Source organism: Peromyscus maniculatus, chromosome X (assembly GCF_049852395.1).
Source record: "Peromyscus maniculatus bairdii isolate BWxNUB_F1_BW_parent chromosome X, HU_Pman_BW_mat_3.1, whole genome shotgun sequence".
NCBI lineage: Eukaryota > Metazoa > Chordata > Mammalia > Rodentia > Cricetidae > Peromyscus > Peromyscus maniculatus.
Genome location: NC_134875.1, coordinates 71,015,096 through 71,040,052, shown reverse-complemented (window position 1 = coordinate 71,040,052; position 24,957 = coordinate 71,015,096). Strand labels below are relative to the sequence as shown.

Genomic DNA, 24,957 nt, shown 5'->3' with positions numbered 1-24,957 from the left:
GAATAATGTGAAAACTGTTATTTATATCACCCTATTATTTAATATGACTTTCATTATAACTCTACAAATACTGCCTTATAAAGCCTGTCACAGAACATATGTGGTATTTTCTAATGTATACAATCAAGATGAAAAACACTGTACTGCATAACTGGGGAGTATTGGTAAAATTATTAAGACCACTCCACATAGTTAAAAGGGAAGTTTATTTTGTGGGGTAACTTACAAGTGAATGGGTAGTTTACAGAGTATGGGAAAGGCGTGGCACAGTCTGGCAGTGTTCTTTGGAGAATTCTGCTTAGTTTACCTCCAGCATCCAGGGTCCAGGAACCAAGAGAGCCAGTTCATCCTGATCTTGGGTCTTCAGGGTCCTCTCTTGGCCTCACCTTGTAGGTGTGACAGTTACCGAAGCCTCAATGGGGGTTGGAACTTCCAGACCAAAGCTAGAATGGCTACCCACTACATCTCTCCCTTTTGTCTAAATAAGAAGGTTCTAACCTAATACAAGACTATATACAAAGGAATGGTTATCAAATGTTGTCCAGGAATAATGAGGGATAATGACCTAGATAAGATGGAACTACAACCAATGCAAACAATATCAAGCAAGAAACACATACTAAAATCCAGAGAAGTATCGAGTATAGGTAAATGGCATGTTACAAAGATCATTCCAAAAGGTGTCCTACCCTAAAAAAAACCTCAATCTTTATACTTTATATACATATAAAGTTGTAGCTATAACTGCGAATCTTCAATCCCATCAAAGACCTGAGAAGGAATATAATGGTACCTGAGAAATGGAAGATGGATGCAAGCAACTTTCGGGAATCTTGCAAGAGTAGATAGAGACAGCTGGCAGCCTGGACAGTCACCTAATGTTTCTCAGCATTGTTGGTGCATTCAAATTGGCTATAGGCCTAGAGTATCTGACAGGCCATTTTTAGAAGCAGGAATTCTGAAAGACCATCATACCCTGTCTTGGCAGAGTTCAGAAGTCACTTTTCCTTGTGTCCCGCTTGTCCAGAATGACAGCACTCGTATTGTCAGCAGTTGAGGCAAGGGCAGTTCTTTGCCCAATAGTCCATTTTGTGCCCAGAAGACATACTTCCAAATAGAAATGTCTTAGAAGCCCAACGTTCTCTCAGGATCAAATTGGTTCTGCCAGGAGCAATTGTGTCTCATGTTAACAGAATTCTAAGTTATTTAAATGCCATATTCTCTAGGTCTATGAAGTGTTTGAAGATTACCTGTCCATCTGACCTATGTATCTGTAAGTCTGAATAACCTAACTAACAACTATAGAGATGACAAGCATAGGTGACTATAAATCTATAAGTCTTATCTACTTAAATAACCTAAGGACTAAGACTTCCCGTAAACAAGGTGAACAGTCTATAAGCAAATGTATGGTAAAGGACGATGACTTCAAAATTGTGACAATACATAAGATATTTATAACAGAGGCATGAATGCATAGTGCAATATGCAATATGACAATAATCTTAAATATATATCAACATACAGAATATCTTAAACAGAAGTAGAACATACATACAGTGTGATAGATATAAATTTACATTTGTATCAATATACAAATATTTCAAATAAGAGTAAAAATATGTGTATATTATAACAAATATAGTTCTGTATATGTATCAATATACAAATTATCTTAAACATGAATATAAAAATAGTTTATATTTGTATCAACATATAAGAATTCATGACAGTACAAATGACAATGTAAATTATCTAAGGCTGCTATTTTACTAAATTTGTTTACTAGTGTATACAATAATCTACCATAATATCTTATACCTATCCATTCTGCCAGTAAGCCACGAGCCACGTGGCAAGGTATAGATTCATAGAAATGGGTTAATTTAAGATATAAGAACAGTTAACAAGAAGCCTGAGCCATTAGGCCAAACAGTTTAAATATTATTAGCATCTGTGTGTTTATTTTATAAGTGGGCTGTCAGATTGCTGAGGCTTGGCGGGACCCGGAGAGAAAACTCGGCAGCAACAGGGAGAAAATTCTATTTTCTGTATATGGCATATAACTATGGAATTGACAATATGACATTATATTATCTATGCCAATGATTATCTACAACAGAGATTATCAAATTTTGCAGATGGGTTTGCATTTCACAAAAATTACTATATATGTTCAAAATTATTTGAGGTTGTTGATTATTCATCAGATAACTTTGGGAAGAAAATTATATATAGTTCCACAACCAATAATGAGCCACAGTGTCTCACAAAACTGACTATGTAAAAATATCAATTTATGAGTGTCCCTGCCATGCCATGCCCACAAGATAGAACTTCATTGCCCACCTCCTTATTTTTGGCTCTTACATTTTTTTTACCTCCTCTTTCATGATATACATTAAATCTTTATGAGGGTGATACCGTGTCACATTTAATGCTAATAATAAGTGGTATATTATTCTCAGGACCTTTACCATCAATAAGTCTCTGCCTTTACCACTGCCTACTTTTTACTGCAATGAGAAGCTTCTTTGATTGAGGTTGAGAGTAGCATTTCTCTATGGGTATAAGTGTAAATATGTAAGCAGTATGTTGACAACATTCTCAACTAGTAAGACAATAGCAATAGGCTCACTCCTAGTATCTATGACCTCCCCAGTCATGAAACTTTGGCCACATCTACAATATTTACCAAGAATGAAATTGCTCCAATAGACTGGGCCTCTGATCCCATAAAAAATAAGTTGATTACTCCTATAACAATCAGATGACTATTGAAGAAAGAAGCTCCTCTTGCTTGTAAAACGGTGCTATAGCATGCAATTTCTAAAGCTGGCTAAAACTGTTTATGATTTTTTCTCTTTCAGCTTTCTGCATAGCAACTTCTAGAAAGATTTCACATCAGTGGTGGTTGCCTGCATAGGGTCCAGTAAAGACTAAACCAGTGTATATTCAGTTATCAATGGAGGAGGGTTTCATGGAGTTCCACTCAAGAAAGCTACTATCATTTGAAGGCTTCTGGTGTAGAGAAACTCATTTTCTTCAGTAATATAACAACTGGTGAATTATCCTTGTTCTCGTGGGTAGTGTGTCACATTTATGCTATCACAAGTAGCCCTTGTTAAATCCAGTATGTCACAAAACAAAAATAAAAGTAAACATTAAGACAAGAAAGTGAGATAGGGACTTAGTGGAAAAAATGCAGGCTAGTTGATGGGGCATGCAGTGATACATTGTGTACACCAATGAAGCTTACCTGGGGATTAGAGGACAGAGCCAGTCACTAAATTAGACACAGAAGTCAGGAGATGGTGGCACACACATTTAATCCTATTGCTCAGTAGGCAGAAATCAGTCTGGATCTCTGTGAGTTCAATACCACATTGGGCTACAAGAGAGACACAGAACTAGGCATTGATGACACACACCTTTAATCCCAGGAAGTAATATGGCAGGACACAGAAGGGTATATAAGGCATTAGGAAACAGGAACTCGCTCTCTTGAGGCTGAGGATTTCATAGAGGAAAGCTAGTGGTTGTTCTGTTTCTCTGAGCTTTCAGCTTTCACCCCAATATATGGCTCTGGGTTTTTTTTTATTATGAGACCTTTTAAGATTCATGTTACAGGGATGAGAGAAGGATTAGAGCTTGTAGAGGCATGAGTATGACCAGAAAGTAGTATGTACGTGTATGAAATTATCAAAGAATAAATTAATAATAAAAAGCAAATTGTTAATAAAAGAACTTCATAATAGACTAAATTGTATTTGATCCCTGGGACCCACATGGTTAAAGGAAAGAAATCCTCCAAGCCCCACAAGTTATCCTCTGATTTAACCTAGCAGCTTATTAAAGAAGAAAGAAAAATTCCTGGAAAGTGAATTTTTTCTTAAGCCTTTTAAGCCTGAGATACACCTATAGAATTACCTTAGTGTTATTGTACTGATAATGGTCAACTTAAGTGTATGAGTAGGTCTGTGGCACATACATACATGCACACACAACCAATAAATATATAAATGTAATAAAATTATGATTTAATTTAGAAGATAGGTCCTCTATTTCTTCATTATATCTGTCCTTTGAAAATTGTATGTCAGTATCAGGTGGGCATCATGGATACGATTTTGCATTTACTCTATTGTTTGAAAGTAAAGAGTCAATTATTTGGAAATAGTAATTCCTACAAATCTTAAGATTCAAAATTAGACAATTTTGAATCAAATGGGTACACTAATGTTAAAACAAATGCAATTTTTTCAATTAAATCCTTCAATTAATTTTCCTCTGGCTCTTTTTAATAAAAGGTGAACACATTCTTCAAGATCCTCTCCAAATTGAAGCTGATTTGGCATGTAGTTGGAGGCATTTAGAGAGAGTGCACATTTGTTTCAAATGATATTTATAACCATCTGACCTGGACAGGAAATTAAGTAGTAAACTGTCTGCCAGGGAATGCAAATACACTGGAGCCTGCTCTCATCACTTCCATTGCTGTGGCTCTGTAACCAATGTTTGAATATAGGATAAACTTCTTTGTGGTCTTTAGTGACTGTTTCCATGTGCAATCCTCAAAGGACAATATGTAAAACTGACATCTGGTCATCTTCAGATTCAACGTATAAATGAGAAGCAAAATTGGCTTAGAGAATTAAAAACAAATGAGAATTTACCAAATTGGATCCAAGCTGTTTTCCCACACAGCATAGCAGTTTTCCCAACCCTGCAATGAGGAAAACCCAAGCGTACATAATCAGAAGTCAACTTTGAAGTAAAATCCCATTTGTAAATTATTTCCCTAAAGTGTTAGCCCAATGTTTCCCTAAGTACTTATTTAATTTCATCTAGGAGAAAAGGAAATAGAAAAGCCTGATAATTTTTGGTGCTACAAATTCAAAAACAAAATAAGGTTTATCACACATTTTAATACTTTAATTATTTTATCTAGGTCCTCACAATTTTTTCTTGCTGCTCACTTATGCTTTCTAAATTAAGTCTACCTATTTCTTAATAAGATTTATAACAACTACCATTTATTCACCATTCAATGCTTTATTTTTTCAAAATGAGTTGAAATAAGAAAAAAACAAATTAATGAAAACACTAAAGAAGTTACCCAAAAGCACAGGGCCTTGTAAATAGTTGTATTTTTGTTTAGCTGCCTCAATAAATTATTAAATGCTAGATTACAAAGAAGGCAAACTAGAACAGTGATTTGAAAACTCAAATTGGTGTCTAATTTGGACTATGTCATTTATCAATTGGTATATTTTTGAGTATTAAGTATTTCATTATTCTTTTCTATTTTTCATCTGATAAACAGGGTGAGGAAACCTATAGCAGTATACAGTTTCTGCAAAGATCATGTAGACTAAGCATTGCTCTACCCATAATATTCTCCAGCAGAGAAAGATTAGATATAAATGGTCCTTATAGAGATTTGATTGAATTAATTTCTGTACCATCCAGTTAGGTGCACACCTTTTTATATCCACACAAACCACTTTAGACTTGAGTAAGCTGTGCTATAGATGAAAAGTGCTGCTATATAGCAGGTAGACACTAACAGTATCATGGGCAAAACTGATGAAAATATGATTTGTTGTTAGAAAAATATTTCACTGTATCTATATTACCTTTATGTAAAAAGGAATGTACTCCACTAAAAGTCATCTGAGAACTCGTCAGAAGATGAAAAGAAGGTCATTGTATATTTACAAAAGGGAAAAATCTTCCATCAAGAAGTTGTAATAATTTTAAAAGCATATTTAGCAAATATTGGGAACTAAATTAATAAATCAAATGCCAATAAGAACAAATAGTCATAAAATTCCTGGTTCAATAATGATAAGTAACTTCTATACATCATTATCATCTAAAGATGTGTCATCCAAAATGAAAATTGATAAATAAACTATAACATAATTAAAATGTACTTAACAAATATCTCTATACTATTCCATACAATACATATAAGATAATCATTATTCTCAAAATACAAATAAACTAGACTAAAGCAGAGGATATTGTAGGCCAAAAACCAAGGCTTAACAAATGGAAAATAATCAAAAACAATTTCTTGTTTCTTATCAGATCATGGTGAAATGACTGGAATTAAATGAAAAGGAATACTACATCAACTACATAAATAGTGACAAAGTGAACATTACATTTTTGAATGGCCAGCGGGTCATTGAGGAAGTCAAGGAGCATATTCAAGAATCCTTAGAATCAAATTAAAATGAAAGCAAAACTTATCAATGGAAATGTACATTCTCACAGCCTTTAAAAGAGCTAAAAACCACCCAGCATTTGGGAGGCAGAGGCAGGTAGATCTCTGTGTGTTTGAGGCCAGCCTAGTCTACAGAGTGAGTTCCAGGATAGGCTTCAAAGCTATACAGAGAAATCCTGTCTCAAAAACAAAAACAAAAACAAAAAAGAGCTAAAATCCAAAAATTTTCATGTTACAGAAAATAGAAAAGGAGATCACACTATCAATCTCATTCTATGGAACCAATATTGCTGTGGGATGTTCTCTGTGTTAAATGTGTTGCTCTGATTGGTTAATAAATAAAACACTGATTGGCCAGTAGCCAGGCAGGGATTATAGGCAGGACAAGGAAAGAAAACAATTGTGGGAACAGGAAGGCTAAGGCAGAGAGATGCTGCCAGCCGCTGCCATGACAAGCGAGATGTAAGGTACCAGTAATCCATGAGCCACGTGGCAACTTATAGATTAATAGAAATGGGTTGATTTAAGATATAAGAACTAGATAACAAGAAGCCTGCTGTGGCCATACAGTTTGTAAGCAATATAAGTCTCTTTATATGTTTACTTGGTTGGGTCTAAGTGGCTGCAGGACTGGCAGGTGAAAGAGATTTGTCCTGACTGTGGGCCAGACAGGACCTGGAAAACTCTAGCTATACAATATTATCCTGATACTGAAATTGCAGTAAAAAGAAATATTGAGAGAAATTTCCCTTATGAACATAGTTGTAAAGCATCAACTAGAACACCTGCAAATGAAGTTCCATAGTGTATTATGAAGATCTGTTCCCCACCAACAGGTTCTGTCATGATTGCAACTCCTGTGAGTTGGCCTAGTTACATAAGTACAGCTTTTACCCTGAAACAGAGAAGCGTTCTTTGTATACAGAAAACACTGAGCTGTAAAAATGCAGAGAAAGACTAATAATGGGATTCTTGTCCCCTATGAATATATCTACAACACAATTCCTGCCTTTAAGTCACAGAAAACATCTCTATAGAAGGGGGGCAGAAAATTGCAAGAACCAAAGGCCCAGGAAGTCTGTTTTGAAATTGTGCCTTCTAGAGATGACAAGGAAGCCAGACCCATGAAATCTTAATTATGTTACCTATACAAGGCCTAAATTATGACACAAGTTGACATGACAACATGAATGGGTGTAATCACACGAGGCACCACTCATAGATGAACAGATACATACCATTAATGACTGTGAGAGGGAGAATTAGTCTTCCTCAGGGATAAGACCCCTAAATGATTATCCAGTACAAAGTTGTCAGGCCTAAATACACACACACACACACACACACACACACACACACACACACGCTGATGAGAGTATGCTACCTGTATTTACATTTTTATTACTTTATATGTATATTTAAGAACAATGGTTAAAGAGGTGGGCTCTGAATTTTGGGAGTAGGCAGACATGGTAGTGGTAGTAAGGAAGAGGAGGGTAGAATAGATGTAATTATAATTTAATTATATAAAATTAAATTAAGGCCAGGAAGCAATGGCACATGCCTTTAATCCCAGCACTTGGGAGGCAGAGCCAGGTGGATCTCTGTGAGTTTGAGACCAGCCTGCTCTATGGAGCGAGATCCAGGACAGGCACCAAAACCACACCGAGAAACCCTGTCTCAAAAAACCAAAAAATAAATAAAGAATAAATAAAAATTTATAAATAAGTAAATAAATAAACACAAATAAATAATTTAAGAAGATCATATACTGTGAAAAAATGGTTTTACTCTGGACACACAAGTTTGGTTTAACAAATACAAATCAGTCAGTGTAATAGAATATACAGCCTAAGAAAAGACATCACATGATCATTGCAAAAGACACAGAAGACAATCAATATCCTTCCATGATAAAAACCATGAAAAAATGAGGCTATGGTGATGGCTAAGCAGTTAAGCGGACTTCCTGCTCTTGAAGAAGACCCATGTTCAGTTACCAGACCCTACAATTTATCACACAACTGACCACTTAGTACCTAGTTCCAAAAGATCTTAGGCTATTTTCCAATCTTCATTGTAATTGTATGCATGTAGTTCACATATGTAAACCCAGGCAAACACATAGTCCCTCCATCTCTCTCTCTGTCTCTCTCTGTATGTATATATATATATATATATATATATATATATATATATATATATATGTGTGTGTGTGTGTGTGTGTGTGTGTGTGTGTGTGCGCGCACGTGCACGCGCAGGTGCGTGTGTGTATGTGTGTGGCAATTCTATAGCCATACATATGGAAGACAAGAAATTCAGGGCCTGCCCACATTAAGAATTTGTCTATCTGTCTGTCTATTCATATAATCATGAGATATTTCAAAACTGTAATTATGTATATTTGGTGATTAAAAAGTGATGCTATATTATAGAAATAAACTTATTGAATCAATCTAATTAGCATACCTATTGTCTGAACATATCAATTTTCCTCTTGTTGAACTGAAATGTGTAACTGAAGGTCTTCTGTGTCCAGCCTGGGCCACAGTCAGAACAAATCTCTCTCACCCAGCAGTCCTGCAGCAGCTCGGACCCAAATAAACATACAGAGGCTTATGTTAATTAAAACTGTTTGGCCATTAGCTCAAGCTAACTACTGACTAGCCCTTACACTTGAACTCAGCACATTTCATTTGATCTATATGTCACCGCATTTTCCATGGCTTTCCATGGGTCATTACATGCTGCTCCCTGGACAGTGGACTGGTGTCTCCTGACTCATCTTTCCTCTTCCCACAATTCTCCTTGTCTGCTTATTCCACCTATACTTCTGCCTGGTTACTGGCCAATCAGCATTTTATTTACCAACCAATCAGAGCAACACATATCCATAGCCTACAGAAAGACATCTACAGCACCTCCCCTTTTCTGTCTAATCAAAAAGGAAGGTTTTAACTCTAACATAGTAAAATTACATATAATAGAACAGTTATCAAGCAAGAATTACTGTTATAATAGCTAGTCTATTTGTATTTGGCAAAATTAAAGAAAATTAAAGAATTGACTCAGGTTGAAATGGCAACTTTGGCTGCTGGCTCCATCATCCTCAGCTTTCCAACATGGCAAAAGTGGGAACCATACTCATCACTGACTTTATTCTTTAATCAAGAACGATTAGGAACCTCAGGCTACAATGGAAGAATATAGTAATACTTCTGAACTTACAATGGAGTAATATCTTAATAAACTAAAGTTTAAAATGCAGCATATTAAAATACATTTAATTTACTCACCTTTATTAAATGTTTTAGCCTTGCTTAGGCTAACTTAGATATACTCAAACTTCGCTTTGTAAGTTTAAGAATCAGCCTGTAGCTGGGCAATGGCATTTAACCCAAAGCACATTTCTTAACAAAGTAGGAGAATGAAAAATATATAATGCACTATCAAAAACATAGTAACAATAGAATAAGCTGTGAGTCATTTGCCCCTCTGATCCTGTGTTTGATTAGGAGCTACACCCTGTTGCTTTGTTTTAGCATAGCCAAGAACTACCTCATTGACATTTTTTCCCTGCATACTGCTAGAGAGAATTTTACCACATGTAGCTGCTTGTAATTAAAATCCAAAATTCAATTTATAGTTTCTTCTGAATGTGTATGGCTTTTGTAACATCATAAAGCTGAAAAATCAAGTCAGGGATATCTGTCTTCCCTCACAGAAGGAAAAATAATAGACTGCCTCTTCAGGCTTGGCCTTGAGTGTAGGTGGAAACAAAGACTCTCCTTAGCATTCATGATCACAGAGATGCTGTCCAGGTTTTTGGCTGGAATTAATAATATCTATATGTATAAATAATAATAATAATAATAATAACAGCTAATTTTAAAGTGACTTGAAGTACATGGAAGGATCAAACGAACGATGATCAAATGGCAGCAATCACCACCTCTATTTTTGAGCAAACATACCTGAAACAAAGACCTCAAAGTAAAACTATAATCATCTATTTATATTAGATATGGTTGTTTTTTTTTTCAAGATAAGGTCTTACTTTGTATCCCTCACTGGCTGTAATTCTCCTGCTTCAGCCTCTTGAATGCTAGGATTATAAGTGAGAGCTAATATGAGTGGTTTAAACCCACAAAATTCTAATGGCTGTATATACAAGGAAAACACATAAATGAATTACTGCATATAAGAAATAGTGTCGTGTAGTGACTTTTTTGTAGTGTCTACTGAGTTGGCTAATTTTCACATCTATACTTGACTAAAAATTTCTTTTTGTTGTTTTGTTTGTTTTTCAAAGGAGCATGGATATATGCATTCACTAAAGGAAATATGATGGACAGTATGATGGTCCAGTCCATTATATCTCAAAGAGGGTAATTAATGGAAAAGGCTCCCGAAAGTTTGTAAGAGCTTGAGGTCATAGAAGATTGCAAGAAAACACATTTCTATACATAGGAGAGCAGTTGCAGATATGAGTTCACAGCTGATAGCTGATAGAATGTGCATAATCTATGCAAGCTGAGGTCAGACCAAGAGGGGAAGTTGTTAAAGACTTCTTATTAACAGTGCATTCAGCATGGAAAATATAAAACAATGACTATAGAGGTTTCAAAAATCTGCACTTTAATCATTTCTTCAAGTTAAGAGAATTGTGATATTTGGATAGAAAACTGAAAATCTCTGAACCTTAGATTTCCTTAAAGACACCAGGAGCAACAAGAGAATAATCACACCAACACAGACGTTTAGAATCCCAAAGGCAAAGAATGTGAAGTATTTGTCATCTGGCAGCCTAGGAGGCCAATCACAGCTCTAACATCTGGCATCCTATACACATTGCAAGTTTTCTCACCTCTCTGAGACTCGGTATTTTCAGCTAGCTAGCAAAGAAAAAAAAAGTTTCATTTTGTTTCATCACTAAAAGCTCAAATGAAAATATTTGCTATGTTTTAGAAAGATAAAAGCCTATAAAATTTGATGAGAAGACAGTTATCAGCATATATAGTATGTAAATATATATTCTTGATTATAAATGCCTAAATTAAATGTGTAAACAATATAAATGATTATTAGTTTTTATTTTTAATTTTTCTTTCATTGTCATGAAACTAATAGAAATTATGAATTAGTAGAACAGATCTATCTCTTTTTAAACTGACTTGAAATTGCTATTTTTTAAAAGAGCTACTGTGTATGATATTTGCAGTACATCATATGTAAATAAAATTCTCTCAGTTCATAAATCATTAATTATTCTACTTTAATATTAATATAATTACTATTGACTTATGAAAATATGTATATGATTTGAACTTTTTAATCTGAAAGTAAAACACATTTCTGATGTTAAACCTGGAATGTTTTGCTTTTAAAATAAATGGAAACCCGAATGCAATAACCAAGAAGTCCAGTGTATGCGAAACAACCTAAGTTCTATTGTGGTAAGTCAGCATTCACCCCTCTGCTCCACAGATTCCATTTTATTTTAACTTCTATTTCCTCCTAACATAGATACTTATAATCAAATAAAATATCATTAATTATTCCCATAGGCTGAAGTAGAGAAAAAAATGTCCTTGGATAATAAAATAATTTTAGGTCTCAAGAATTCATAGTAAGAAGAAGTATTTGCTTTCCAAAATTTTCTTCTATTCTACATGAAAGAAGACATTTGAAAGGATATTTATCATCCCAAATTTATTGCCTGTATGACATGATATACTTAACAAATTTAATAAACAGTGATTAAAACTAAAGCTAATAATGTGCATATTATAAAAAAAAACTTCCCACAAAGGAGGTGGGAGCTATTTGAAGAAACATTTCATTAGTGTTATTGCTGAACCCTTTGAGCACAGAGAAGACAAGTGTATGATGTGTCCATTACTATCACCTGACTGCAAAGCTTATAAGCTAACAACCTCTGTGCTACATGAATGCAATGAGCACTAGGGGAAGTGTGTTAAGATCAATTCACGTGAGTCTATTGAATAGGTAATTGGGATTTAATAAGATATAAATTGGGGATCTCTTCATGCAGAGATCCACAGCCAAGCCCCAGGTGTAGCTCCAGGAGTCCAACTGGTGAGAGAGAGGAGGGATTATAGAGCAAGAAATATTGAGACCATGATTGGAAAAAGCACAGGGACAAATAGTCAAACTAGTGGAAACACATGAACTATGAACTAATAGCTGAGGAGCCCCCATGGAACTGGATCAGGCATCTGGATAAGTGAGACAGTTGATTAGCCTAAACAATTTAGGAGGCCCACAGGCAGTGGGACCAGGACCTGTCCTTAGTGCATGAGCTGGCTTTTTGGAACCTAGGGCCTATGCTGAGAGACATTTTGCTCAGCCTTGGTGTAGGGAGGAGGGGACTGGACCTGCCTAAACTGAATGGACCAGGCTGAGCTGAATCTCCAGGGGAGACCTTGCCTTGGAGGAGGTGGGAATGGGGGGTTGTTTTTTGGGGGAAGGCTGGGGGATGGGAGGAGGGAGGACAGGGGAATCCATGGCTGATATGTAAAATTAAATTCATTATAAAATAAAAAAGATATAAATTGGGGAAATACACTCATGAATACAGGACCAAGTAAACAGCTGGAATCATCCTCTATTCTGTCCCAGAGAGAATGCACTTGGCCGTCCCGTGTCAAATCATGCCAAGAAGCACTTGACCCTTCTCTCTCTGCTTGTAAGAGATCACTTACAAAAGGCAAGACGCATTGCCTCTTTCTGGCCATATAGCCCAAGGTCATGGGCAGGGCAAATACCAGTCAAGAAGTGTTTCATTTTAGATGTACAGGAAATATGTCATTTGGTTGACAGTTTTTATTCAATACAGTTGCAGAAATACATGTGTATATTTACGTATATATGATCAGAAAGAATCAGATTCCCAAAAAGGGCATAGGACTAATGTAAAAGAAATGCGGAAAATAAATTGTTATATCAAAAACAAGAGGTCATATCTTCATTATATCTGGACTTTTGTTAAAATAATTAGATGCAAATTTGAATACAATGTCATGGGAATGAACAAATTAAAATTTAATATTTAACCACAAAAAGTTTTCAGTGATTATTCTTTTAGAAAGTTGATTAAATAGTATATGTATATGATACTTTCAAACATTTGGAGCATTATTAGTAAAAAAAAAAGTATACAATTGGTCCAACAGATAAACTATGTCTACCATAGGAATAGTTTAATGGCTTGTAAAGTTAGCTTGCTAAATAGTTACAAATTAGGAGGCTTGAAGGTCTTTGAGGAAAGACTCCTTCCTCACATTCAGCTTTTAGCTTACCTCTCATGTTCTTGGAAAATATTTTTTTGCATATGAAAAATAGTATTAGATAAAATAAGGGGGGAGATGTGACAAAATATCTGCTCTGATATTTAAAATATCTTGTGTAAGACATATAAAGTTTCTGTCATTTGTATGCTATATATGAAACAGATTAATACATTCATATAAATCTATATTATCTATGTTGTATAAATTCATTATGTCAGAATTGATTGACTAACCATTAACTCACAAGGTGGTTTCCTTGACAGCAATTTTCTAGATAGTTCCTCTTTCCATGATAGTCTGAATAAGGCAAATACTGGTTTATTTATTCCAAATTTGGCAATTATTATACATTAAGCATCTTATAGTAAATATACCCATACTATCAACCATATAATTATATGTATGTATGCTATATGTGGGATACAGGATATCTACAAAGGGCTAAAGGGGCAAGGAGTTTCAAAGAGAGCTGTGAGGCCAAATGTGGGAGAGTGAGAGAAATGAAAAGTATGTGAAGGGATGGGAAAACTCGTGTAATACAGCCACAGAATAAGCTGAAAATCTATTAGAGCTACTGGACTTTCAGTCAGAGTTGAACTGAAGTGGTGAAGGAAAGCCAAGGTCAAGATCATTTCCATATGAAATGATGAACACCTGGTACAGATGGATGAAAGTGTGAATAGGCAAATAGAAATTTGACTAGGCCAAAACCATAGCAAGAAATTTGCCAAGCTGAATCCATGTATTACATAGTAACTTTGAGGTCAGATTATATTGAATTGAAAGACTCTCTGCTCTCTGTCTTTCTTTCTCTCTCTCTCATATATATATATATATATATATATATATATATATATATATATATATATATATATATATATATATATATATATATATATATATATATATAGTGTGTGTGTGTGTCCATGTGTGTAGCTTCTGTTTCCTCTTAAAGTCTAAGATCATCATCAGTGGGCTAAAATCAACATGATGGCAAGAACACACCTCTAAAACCTGTGGAGAATTATTCATTGCCTTTTTCTTCTAGCTTATTGAAGCTATGTTACAGATTTTTAAAATTATATCACACTAATTTCTAAAATTTCTAACTGTATGTTTACACTGATTTCTGTACATATCTGCATCAAATATTCCTTTGTTTCTTACTGTAAATGGATTCATATTATTGCATTTAAGATCTACCTAGGTGAACCTCTTAATCTTAAAATGTTTAAATAACATATAGAAAATTCTTTGAATGTGTACATCTACTTCCATATTCCAGTCATTATCAACTGATATTGCTGGAACCTACTATCATTTTACTATAGCAATTTAAGGACATGGTAGGCCTTCTGACTAAACTTCAACTACAGTAAAAGAAAGTGAGCATAGGTACTAGACCTAAAATCCAGTAGAAATAATGGCATAATCATTGCTAGGATTAACTTTACTTTTTTCACTGCTGTTAAGATAACATGTCTGATTTCAGCACCCAAATTATAAGAAATGTGAAAAGTCCAAAATAGGTCAGCATATACACAAGATGCAGAGGATTAAGTACACTCAGGTCCAGAAGTAGCCTAGATATTAGAAATATTTGTTAAGGCATTTAGTGTAGGTATCACTACTGTGTAAAAGCATCAAACAGTACAGAAAAATAATGTTGGTCTTTTTGACATTTGACTACAGGTTTAGCACTTGGGAGCTTAGCCAGATTTGTATATAAAGATCTTATCTAGAAAATCAGTGAATGCTGTGCAATGTAAAATAAATTATTTCATAGAGAGATGAAAACATTATAAAGAACCTAATGAAAATTTGAGAAGACAGAAACAAAACTAGATAAAAAACCATAGAAATCCTCAAGTGCAAAGAACACAAATCAGAAAAATATTGGTAACATAACCTTAAACAAGGTTTAGTAGTAGTTCTCTAAGATGCATCAAAAGAAGAATTAAAATTTGCAAAGAAAGCATAAGAGAATATTTACAGATATGGAATGACAGTAAATTCTGTGGTAAAGTCATTACTATAATCTCACAAACAATAAAGGAAAATTACAGAAAAAGGGTTATAAAGAAGGAAGGATTTCATTAAATATATATACAAATTACATATCAATTAAAAGAAATTCTGCACTTCATCTAGAAATGAGAAGAGAATGAAAACCTTAAGATAATTGGTTAAATTTGGTTTAAGATAAAAGTACAAAGATACAAATATTTCTCAATAACAAGGAAAGCATGCCAGCAAACAAATGCAAGAATTGCAAAAATTAGTTAGAAGTATCAAGTCCAACTATGCACAGGAAACAGTAAAATATATCAATATTGACTTTGTATTGGTGATGCAACAACTTAAAATCAAAATGCAATGTGCTGAATTAATACACTAAAAGAGAAAAAGATGTGATCAATTCAACATATTATAATTAAATCTTCATTAAATGTGAGAATCCACTTTTTAAACAATTAGTTTTCACCAAACTGAAGACTATTTAATTATTCAAACTGGTAAAAAAAATACATGTAAAATATCTAATTAACATAGTAGTTGTGACTTAATGCTTTCTTGGAGGCTAGAACAAAGGAAATAAATTCTTTCTCATTGTTCTCAAAGATGATCATACTGGAAGCACTTGGTAGATCAGTAAGGCAAGGAAAAGTAATGCAAGCATATATATTAGGAATAAATAAAATAGTCTGTGTTTGTGATGAACAGATTGCAGAAATTCTCTAAGAACCTTTTTTTTTAAATATCCTAGAAATGATTCATGAGTTTAGTGATGTGATGTGAAAGAAACAAGATTGGGTAACAAAAATATTACTTATTTCTTTGCTCTCCATTTGCTGTTTTGGACTACTTCATTCTTTCAATCATCCATCTGTGTAAAATGTTATGTGAGTTTCTTACTGAGGAGACAAGTAGGCAAAACTATGAAAAATTAACTTCCTTTGCATGGACTGAATAACAGATCACCAGTTATTATTCACCTACAACTTTTGATGCTGAAATAAATTTGAACCGAAATTAATTATGTGACAGACACTTATCAGTATCAATAAGGTAGACAGATAATAAAATGCCATATATGCACACCTTTTTTCAAACTTTCTTTTTATTATTTGTGTCTTTCACATCATTCATTTTGATCCCATTCATCTCCCTCTCTCTTTGTATCTACCCTCTGCCTTTGTACCCTCTCCACCAAAATAAAACAAAATAAAATTTAAGGGAAAAAGAAAAAAAAAAGAAAAATCTCATTGTGGAACCTGTAGTGTGACACAGTGGGAGGTTACACTGAGTTTCAGCAAAGAACCCAATTTAATCATATGAGCACATATTTTTTTGAGGCTGAGAACAAAGGGTCTGTGTTTAGCTACCTTTATTTAATGTTATTGTGCTTTACTTTATACCCAGAATGGAGGAAAATTTATTCATATTTAAGTCACTAAATAAGCACCTGATGGAACAATATTTATTATTATTTATAGTAATTCCTAACATCAACTGTCGCATAGTCTACAGCATACTGCCTATGACATTAAGGATGTATCAATACATGGAAATCATAATGAGAACATGTAAATATTTGGGGTAGATTCAAGCAGAATAGCATCATCATAGCTTCAGTAAGAAGCTAATGATCTCCAGGATGGATAAGGATTTTCATGCCTCTAAATCTTTATAAAGATATAAACTACCAGTACATTTTAGAGCATGTTAAACCTGTAGAATTAATCTCATTCTATGCTAACCTTCTCCTTCACTGATTCATTTTCTCAAGGATGAAAAAACCCTTAGGAGTGGTTTTAGTGTCTTATGGACTAGGATATCTGACAAACATATATTTTGAGAAGAATAAGAACTTGAGAAATAGAAAATTCCTATTATATATTGATCATAATCTAAATTATAGATATTGTGTTTGATATTCATGATTATTATTCCACATAATTTGAGTGGCAGTACATGAATTATGTGTTATTATTACTCAATTTTTATAGATGATTAAAATGAAAAGACCCCCTGGATCTAAATTAAAGATCTAGGTAAAAGAACTGAGACATAAATAAAACATGGCTGAACCATAAATCCAATGGCATTTTCACTATTTTTGAGAATCAAGACATAAATTTTTCTGTGACTTTCCATAATACAATTCATCAGTTGATATATTTGTTGAAAAACCATTTTTATCATTCTAAAAACTCATCTAACTATTTGCATTGAATTGAGCAATCTCATAAAATTTGGACCAGGTAAAATATAAATTATAAAATAAATGAACATCCTGTTAAGGAACCTAGTCAATAACCAGCAAATGTTTCTGAAACATGCTATGCTTCTGATACTGGGTATTTAGTTTCAGTGCTTTTACTATATATGCATTTCAGTAATTATTGTCATATATCTATATACTTGTATGCACTATTACTACTCAATTTTGCAGTTAGTTATTGTATTCAACTCAATAGTGAGGATCTGGGGATAATATTAAAATACTTTCCCAGTGACAGTCATAGATCATTTGGATTTGATGAACTGTGGCCTCCAAACAAATTATTATCTCCTAATTGTCCAATATATAATACTGTTAAGAAATTAAGTACAGTGTCCACAACACAATGACTAGACCATGATATATTTTATTGAACAGTAATGACAGAGTATACCCATACTAAAAGTAAGTTTTTTTCCTGGATTTTTTGGTACTTTTGCTTTATATACCCCTTCCAAATGCTGAAGTTGTGAACAACCCTTGTATTATGTAAGAGGCAGACAGACAGAGGGACAGAGAGAGAGAAAGAACTTTTATTAAGAGGTAACAATATCTTTGATACTAAGTTTGAATTAGAAACTGAGTAATTTCAAACAGAATACTAGTTGATCAGTTACTCAAAAAAGACAGTGTAGTGTTTTCTTAAAGAAACCTGATTATATATTTACCCCTGCTCATTAGAAATGAGATTCAAAAGAAAGTTTAATACAACTACAGAAGTTAAAAAAAATGAAGAAAATTGAAGTTATGCACATCAGGGACGGTAAATTTGAACAAAGTACAATGATATACATGAGCAAAAAATGTCATAAATAAAGACATTATTTTGTAAGATTACCCCAAAAATTTGAACTACAACAAAAAGTCAAAGAAATATAGACAGAAAGAAAGTTGTGATCGTATTTATAATCGTCAATGTTTCTGCTACCTGAAGAATAGATTCACAGTATAATATGGTATGCCCCTCTTCATTTTTGTAATTTTCCAAGTGAGTATTACTATATTTTTCTTAGTAAAGTACTTACTGAAATCACACATTCTGTTTAAATGAACATGGTTTCCAAATCACCCATATCATTGCCTTTTGTAGGATTATCTTTGCCTACTTTCTTGTACTAATATAAATTAATTTAGAACTAAGAAAATGCTACAGATTTATGTTTTCAGTGTGATGTCACAATATAGATGACCAGTATTTATAAAAATAGTGCAATATGGTGTTTTTACCTGTATCATGATATCTTCAAGTGGAGACACCTTGGCACAACAGTTGTACCATTTAGAGCAGAAAAATAAAATAGTGGCCAGGTCTATAGCATTGAAAGTAGAATCATTGACACATCCCCAGGGATTCAAGCTATTACAACCTCCTACTCTCCTCTCCCGCTTTAAGTGGTCTTGGAGACTATATATGACATGGTTCAAAAACTTAATTGAAAGAAGCACTCAATAATGTAGTTTTCCATGAAGTCACCATCTATGGTAGAGTAGGAGTGTAGCTTGATTTTTCCGCCTTGCCCACAGTCAGGACAAATCTCTGTCACCCGCCAGTCCCACAGCCTATCAGACCCAACCAAGTAAACACAGAGACTTATTTTGCTTACAAACTGCATGGCCGTGGCAGGCTTCCTGCTAACTGTCCTTATCTTGCTAACTGTGCTTTTATCTTAAATTGGTCCATTTCCATACATCTATACCTTGCCATGTGGCTGGTGGCTTACTGGCGTCTTCACATGCTGCTGGTCATGGCGGCGGCTGCAGTGTCTCTGGTCATGGCGACGGCTGCAGCCTCTCTGGTCATTGCGGCGGCTACAGCGTCTCCTTCTGCCTTTCTGTCCTTTTATCCTGCCTAGCCACGGCCGATCAGGTTTTATTTATTAACCAATCAAAGCAACTTGACATACAGACCATCCCCCAGCACAGCCAAGTGCAGACCATCTCAAACACCTGCACTCAGGCCCATGGTCCTAATCATCCTCTATACGGACCTGCTGGGTAACGCCACAAAGAACCTGAGAATGGGCTCCCACAGGACATACAGAACATCCCACAGCATAGGAGTTTGCAGCTTTTTGAGTATCATCCACATTCCTATAATTAATCCTTCATAAGAAAGAAAAACTCCTTGGTCTCAACAAATTGGACTATGTTGATACTGTATTTTCTTCCATTGTTGGTGTCCAGCTGAGTTGCACTTTGTGTGTGTGTGTGTGTGTGTGTGTGTGTGTGTGTGTGTGTGTGTGTGTGCTTACACGTCTTGGGGAGGCACGCCCGGTTTATCCAACCAGCAGATATGGTAGGTCCATTATAATACTTAATATATAATTTGAGACAATTTAGCATTTGATACAGAGGTGGCAAGTTATGTAGAGTTTTATGTTCCATTGCATCAAACTACACATACACTGGTTATTTAAGAGCTAACTCTGCTTCTTTAATCAAGTGAAACCTGTGTATATTTTACAACATTTCATATTTTTCTATCATGTATTCTAACAATTACTCTTAAAATCATAGCAGTAAGCTATAAATATTCAGAATATGTACCCATGTTTCTCCTGTCACTCTGTAGTGGAGGAGCACATTCTTTCCTGTAAATTCTTCAAGGTTCTTGAGTTCAATTAAGACAGTGGATTTGGAATTTCTCTTTTCCAGCCTGGGGTGGTGCCGCTGGTTGGGCAGAGGTGCTGAGGACACTGCCATATTTGGCTACCTATTGGCATGGAGGCTGGAGAAGGAAGCCAACACCCATTTGGAGCCATGGAATTTGTGCAAACCCTATCTGCTGCTCAGATTAGAATTTGGTAGAATTATTGAACAGTCTAGTTCAGCAGACTCCTATAAGCAGTGCTACTGAGTTCGCAGTACACACAGAAGATATAGGACAATTTCTACAATTTTGCTCTCTCTCAGGCCTAGGTGACATCAAATCCATTCCAGCAAATCTGTTCCTGAAATAGTATGAAAACTTTCAAAGACAACTAGCACAGAACCTTCTTTTTTGCAAAAAATTATTTGAATAAAATAATTTGTCATGTCATTTAAAAGCATGAAGAAAAAGTGTCACTAATCCTACCTTCCAAAACTACTTAGTGACTATGAAACTTACTTAAAATCCTTATAAAATTAGAAACATTGAATAATGGAAATGTTCAATATTAACTACCTTCCCCCTTATAAGTATGAAATACTTCTCAAAGGCATACTTTTTATATTGGCTGTAATTCATTTCATAAAATAATTTTTACTCACAATAGTAGTAGTCAATTTATTAAAACAGATAGAAATATTCAGGCAAAGTTTATTTTATTTGTTTTATTTTCAATTTTATACAAATATCTATTGATTTTGTAGGTGCTTGAGTCATATGTATGCGGTAGTTGAAAACCCGTTAGGCAAACTTTCTAAGGTAAATATTAGCTTCCAGTTTAAAAATGATGGAATTAAGATCTGAACTCATACAATCTGACCTTGGCAACTGTAGTCTAGCAGGTTAAGTTTTTAAACAGAGAATAAAACACAGTAACATTTTTCTCTTACATGTTTTTCCATTTCCCTATGGATTTCATATTCTGTTGTGTCACCATTTTTACTTATATTGTATGCATTGCAAAATAAAGTGATACATATTTTCAATAATGATCAATGCATAAACAATACTATTATTTTAACCTGCACAAATTTTTCATTGTAATTCAATTTCATAACTTCCTAGTCTACTCAGATTCATGCTGCATTCCTTCTCTAATGCTTAAATGGTAGGTGAAATAAGGAAAAAATGAAGTAATAAAATCTACATTCCAGGGTGATAATTTGATTTCACTCCTTTATTTTATACTCATTTTTACTAATTATATTTAAATTTGAAGTGTAATGATAAATCATTTAACAGATCTGAAAGTTATATAATATTGCATCAAAGATTGAATAATATGTAGATTTTCAAACAATACAAAGTGCTCTAATTGTTCTTTTATTTAAACCCATATGAAGAAAGAATATATATACATGTTAATACAAAATCAAATCAGTACTCAGTACTATGAAAACCTTATAGCAATCCTTGACTAGAAACTATATGACTGTGTAGGAATAGAGAAGGATCAAATTGTTGCTTCTGAAATATTTGAGTGTGTTAAGTTCTGCTAGCTTGTTAAAACCACTTCCTCTCATCTAGGGAAGGCAAAAACTTGTGGAAATTGCCATAAGAAAGGATTACACAGTTATATGGTCAAACTATAGATCCTGTTTGCTAAGGAAGGAATGTTTTAACTACTACCTGCAAGTGTCTGTTTCTGTAAATGCGTCTAACTTTGTTGGAAAATTTTCTTGGTGGTTATGCAAGTCAAAGACTATGACCTCAGATAGTCATGTAGGTAGGGATTTCTACACTGCTATTTCTGGTGATATATTGCTTACTCTAATAAAATTGCCTGAGGATCAGAGGACAGAGCCAGCCACAAGATTAGACATAGAGGTCTGGCAGTGGTGGCACACACCTATAATCCCAGCACTTGAGATTTCTTGCCTTTGCTTGGGAAGCACACATGCCTTTAATCCCAGGAAGTAATATGGCAGGGCAGAGAAAGGTGTATATAGCCTGAGGAAGAAGGAACTAAGCAGCAGTTAAACTGAGACTCAGTAGCATAATCACCACTCAGAGTTTCAACCAAGAATTTGTTATAAATATATCTGTAATTATTATAGTTGTTGGAAAGGAATTTAGTTGGAATTATCAGTAAGAACCACTGCAATTTTAGGAAATCTTATAGAAGCTCAATTATTTGCTGGACTGTACATTCAGGAGTAAAAGAACAATTAAATTAAAAATTATCAAATAAATATTATTCTCTTTTTGAGTTAGGTCAAACTGTTAATGACATTTTTAGCAAGCACATCTTGTTCCTCTTCTTCTCCTATTTTTGTATATTATTTTATGTTGTTAATTCTTCCTAGGAATTTTGCTTCTGCCCTTGATTTCAAGGGCATTCCCCTTTCCTTCCTTTCTCTAATATCTGAGAGCATTCCATATATTACTTTTCTAGGGCTCCTCTTTGATTAGTATTATATTAAATATTGATAGTCCTTTAAGTTTCATTATGATGCACACTGTATTTTCATTCTATACAAACAATATATATATAATATTTCAAACAGCTATGTATTCAAACATCACATTATGTTCTAACAACTTTCAAATACACCTCTTCAGCAATGATGACATTCCTAACAAATCCATCCACTCATCTAACAATAGATACATCTGTTAGCCTCATAGATATTTCATTTTTAAACAATGACTGTATTCACTAATTCTTTCTCCATCATATTTGCTACAACTTCTGTAATTTGTGTAGTTGTAACTGACACAAATCTCTATGTAGTTATGCAAGTTGGAAAATAATCTTCTCCTCTTCTTTATATTCCTTTTATGCACTCAGTAAAATACTAAATTCTCCACAGCTTAGCTTTGTGGTTGATATATTGTGCACACCAATAAACTTATCTGGGGGTCAGAGAACAGAATAGCCACTATATTAAACATAGAGTTTAGGTAGTGGTAATACATACCTTTAATCCTAGCCTTATGGAGGCAGATATCCATCCAAATCTCTGTGAGTTCAAGGTCACACTGGGAGCTGCTAGGCATGTTGACACAAACCTTTAATCCCAGGAAGTGATGGCAGGAAGCCGAAAGGTATATAAGGTGTGAGGACCAGGAACTACATCTTTATTAAGCTTTTAGGCTTTTGAGCAGCAGTTCAGCTGAGATCCATTTGGATGAGTACTCAGAGGTTTCCAGTTTGAGGAAACAGGATCAGCTGAACAATTGGCAATGTGAGGTGATTGTGGCTTGTTCTTTTTCTCTGATCATTCAACGTTCACCCCAATACCTGGCTCTGGGTTTGATTTTATTAATAAGAACTTTTAAGATTCGTGCTACATCTTGTTCCCAACCTTCTTGGTATGAATTTGAGAAAAAGTTACTTGCCTGTGGCCTTCTGGGCCCCAGCTCAGACCGTAGCTACACATTGCCAGTTGTGGTAGCATATCGGTTGGATTTACTGAAGGAGACAGAGGCAGGAGGATCCTGAGTTTGAGGCCGGCCTAGGAGGCTTGCTAAAGAGAAGCTTCAGCCTGGGCCGAGCCACAAACAGCGGTGGGACCATAGAGACAGAGACTGCTGCTCCGAGTTGCTGGCTGCTTCTCATCATGTTGGTGACTGCGGTGATGCTGCTACCTGGGATGAAGAGTTTACTGCTGCTTGTTCTGAGAATTGCCAGGGCCATCCTTTTACAAGAAAACATCAGCAAAGGTCAGTTTGGAAAAGTTTGTCAAGACAAATGGTGAGGAGAAATTGCTGTGAAGATATTCTGGGAAGAACATTCATGGTTCTGAGAGACAGACATTTAATCAGATTGTGATTGCTCCAAACCATAGAGGAGACACACACACACACACACACACACACACACACACACACACACACACACACACAAAAAAAAAAAAAATCTGCAGGGAACCATGATCATGCCTAACAGCAACTTTGAAATTTTCAAAAGGATGATGGGACCCCACAACAATGATTTCACATGGACTATGGTAAAGCCATTAATCTGATTAACACCACGGAAAGATCGACTTTGGACTACAAACTGCTCAGGACAATTTTGAGATGGCTAGCTGAGATGATTCAGATTCAAAGACAACTTGTGCAAGGACTTGAGACAAGCCCTACATTTTCCTATTATTCAGAGAGTGGACAACAAATGATACAGCTACCTCTCCCAGGACTTGACAATTAACCCAAACATTTTCTTTTTGGGATCCTCTAAAGAGGTCTTCACCCCCAGAAAGCAGGGAGTATATTTAAGAAAATGACACTCACATTCCCAAGAGGTGGGGTGGGTGTTTTTTGGTCATTCAATGGCTTATGGAGACGTGTCATTGTTTATGTTGGTTGGTTACAAGTTGTTAGTTGTTAATGGTCAAAAAAAAAATAAAACCTAAACAAAGGGGATTAGATGCATGGTTCTTGTTTAAAAGAAAATGAAAAAAGAAGATATAGAAAAGGGTAGATCATTGAATCTACTCTGAAAAAAAGGGAAATATAGAAATGATAA

At 34.7% G+C, this 24,957-nt stretch overlaps 2 pseudogenes; one reads left to right on the top strand and one right to left on the bottom strand.

The window, feature by feature from the left end:
* The window catches only part of LOC102926714 (Y-box-binding protein 1-like), a 105,364-nt pseudogene extending 84,828 nt beyond the window's left edge, over nt 1-20,536 (bottom strand).
* A 57-nt stretch (nt 20,537-20,593) lies between these two features.
* LOC121825603 (protein Hikeshi pseudogene) lies at nt 20,594-20,856 on the top strand (annotated as a pseudogene).
* The last annotated feature ends 4,101 nt before the right edge of the window (nt 20,857-24,957 follow it).